Raw genomic sequence first — 3,638 nt, 5'->3', positions numbered from 1 at the left:
TTTCACAGAACTAGAACAAAAAATTTTGTAATTTGTATGGAAACACAAAAGACCCCGAATAGCCAAAGCAATCTTGAGAACGAAAAAAGGAACTGGAGGAATCAGGCTCCCTGACTTCAGACTATACTACAAAGCTACAGTTATCAAGACGGTATGGTACTGGCACAAAAACAGAAAGATAGATCAATGGAACAGGATAGAAAGCCCAGAGATAAACCCATGAACATATGGACACCTTATCTTTGATAAAGGTGGCAGGAATGTACAGTGGAGAAAGGACAGCCTCTTCAATAAGTGGTGCTGGGAAATCTGGACAAGTACATGTAAAACTATGAGATTAGATCACTCCCTAACACCATACACAAAAATAAGCTCAAAATGGATTAAAGACCAAAATGTAATGCCAGAAACTATCAAACTCTTAGAGGAAAACATAGGCAGAACACTCTATGACATAAATCACAGCAAGATCCTTTCTGACCCACCTCCTAGAGTAATGGAAATAAAAACAAAAATAAACAAATGGGACCTAATGAAACTTCAAAGCTTTTGCAGAGCAAAGGAAACCATAAACAAGACCAAAAGACAACCCTCAGAATGGGAGAAAATATTTGCAAATGAAGTAACCGACAAAGGATTAATCTCCAAAATTTACAAGCAGCTCATGCAGCTCAATAACAAAAAAACAAACAACCTAATCCAAAAATGGGCAGAAGACCTAAATAGACATTTCTCCAAAGAAGATATACAGACTGCCAACAAACACATGAAAGAATGCTCAACATCACTAATCATTAGAGAAATGCAAATCAAAACTACAATGAGATATCATCTCACACCAGTCAGAGTGGCCATCATCAAAAAATCTAGAAACATTAAATGCTGGAGAGGGTGTGGAGAAAAGGGAACACTCTTGCACTGCTGGTGGGAATGTGAATTGGTACAGTCACTATTTAGAACAGTATGGAGGTTCCTTGAAAAGCTACAAATAGAACTACCATATGACCCAGCAATCCCACTACTGGGCATATACCCTGAGAAAACCGAAATTCAAAAAGAGTCATGCACCAAAATGTTCATTGCAGCTCTATGTACAATAGCCCGGAGATGGAAACAACCTAAGTTCCCATCATCAGATGAATGGATAAAGAAGATGTGGCACATATATACAATGGAATATTACTCAGCCATAAAAAGAAACAAAATTGAGCTATTTGTAATGAGGTGGGTAGACCTAGAGTCTGTCATACAGAGTGAAGTAAGTCAAAAAGAAAAAGACAAATACCGTATGCTAACACATATATATATGGAATTTAAGGAAAAATATGTCATGAAGCACCTAGGGGTAATGCAGGAATAAAGACGCAGACCTCCTAGAGAACGGACTTGAGGTTATGGGGAGGGGGAAGGGTGAGCTGTGACAGGGCGAGAGGATCATGGACATATACACACTAACAAACGTAGTAAGGTAGATAGATAGTTGGAAGCAGCCGCATGGCACAGGGATATTGGCTTGGTGCTTTGTGACAGCCTGGAGGGGTGGGATAGGGAGGGTGGGAGGGAGGGAGATGCAAGAGGGAAGAGATATGGGAACATATGTATATGTATAACTGATTCACTTTGTTATACAGCAGAAACTAACACACCATTGTAAAGCAATTATACCCCAATAAAGATGTTAAAAAAAAAATTATAAAAAAAAAGAAAAGAAACACAAGAGAAGGAAAAGACATACAATAATTAACCCAAAACAATTTAGAAAATGGGAATAGGAACATACATATCAATAATTACCTTAAATGTAAATGGACTAAATGCTCCCACCCAAAGACACAGATTGGCTGAATGGATACAAAAACAAGACCCATATACATGCTGTCTAAAAGAGAACCACTACAGACCTAGACACACATACAGACTGAAAGTAAAAGGATAGAAAAAGATATTCCATGCAAATGGAAAACAAAAGAAAGCTGGAGTAGCAATTCTCATATCAGACAAAACAGACTTTAAAATAAAGACTATTAGAAGAGGCAAAGAAGGACACTGCATAATGATCAAGGGATTGATCCAAGAAGAAGATATAACAATTGTAAATATTTATGCACACAACATAGAAGCACCTCAATACATAAGGCAAATACTAACAGCCATAAAAGGGGAAATCGACAGTAACACATTCATAGTAGAGGACTTTAACACCCCACTTTCACCAATGGACAGATCATCCAAAACGAAAATGAATAAGGAAACACAAGCTTTAAATGATACATTAAACAAGATAGACTTAATTGATATTTATAAGACACTCCATCCCAAAACAACAGAATACACATTTTTCTCAAGTGCTCATGGAACATTCTCCAGGGTAGATCATATCTTGGGTCACAAATCAAGCCTTGGTAAATTTAAGAAAATTGAAATTGTATCAAGTATCTTTTCTGACCACAGTGCTATGAGAGTAGATATCAATTACAAGAAAAGATCTGTAAAAAATACAAACTCATGGAGGCTAAAGAATACACTACTTAATAACGAAGTGATCACTGAAGAAATCAAAGATGAAATCAAAAAATACCTAGAAACAAATGACAATGGAGACACGACGACCCAAAACCTATGGGATGCAGAAAAAGCAGTTCTAAGAGGGAAGTTTATAGCAATACAAGCCCACGTTAAGAAACAGGAATCATCTCGAATAAACAACGTAACCTTGCACCTAAAGCAATTAGAGAAAAAAGAACAACAACAACAAAAAAAAAACAAAGTTAGCAGAAGGAAAGAAATCATAAAAATCAGATCAGAAATAAATGAAAAATAAATGAAGGAAATGATAGCAAATATCAATAAAATGAAAATTTGGTTCTTTGAGAAGATAAACAAAACTGATAAACAATTAGCCAGACTCATCAAGAAAAAAAGGGAGAAGACTCAAATCAATAGAATTAGAAATGAAAAAGGAGAAGTAACAACTAACACTGCAGAAATACAAAAGATCATGAGAGATGACTACAAGCATCTCTATGCCAATAAAATAGACAACCTGGAAGTAATGGACAAATTCTTAGAAAGGCACAACCTGCCAAGACTGAATCAGGGAGAAATAGAAAATATGAACAGAACAATCACAAGCACTGAAATTGAAACTGTGATTAAAAATCTTCCAACAAACAAAAGCCCAGGACCAGATGGCTTCATAGGCGAATTCTATCAAACATTTAGAGAAGACATAACACCTATCCTTCTCAAACTCTTCCAAAATATAGCAGAGGGAGGAAAATCCCAAATTTATTCTACAAGGCCACCATCACCTTGATACCAAAACCAGACAAGGATGTCACAAAGAAAGAAAACTACAGGCCAATATCACTGATGAACATAAATGCAAAAATCCTCAACAAAATACTAGCAAAGAGAATCCAACAGCACATTAAAAGGATCATACACCATGATCAAGTTGGGTTTATTCCAGGAATGCAAGGATTCTTCAATATACGCACATCTATCAATGTGATAAACCATATTAACAAATTGAAGGAGAAAAACCATATGATCATCTCAATAGATGCAGACAAAGCTTTTGACAAAATTCAACACCCATTTATGATAAAAACCCTGCAGAAAGTATGCATAGAGGG

The sequence above is a fragment of the Aethalodelphis obliquidens genome, unplaced genomic scaffold (assembly GCF_003676395.1).
Source record: "Aethalodelphis obliquidens isolate GAN/ISIS:26980383/991018 unplaced genomic scaffold, ASM367639v1 scaffold32, whole genome shotgun sequence".
Taxonomy (NCBI): domain Eukaryota; kingdom Metazoa; phylum Chordata; class Mammalia; order Artiodactyla; family Delphinidae; genus Aethalodelphis; species Aethalodelphis obliquidens.
Note: the sequence above shows the minus strand (reverse complement) of the source record.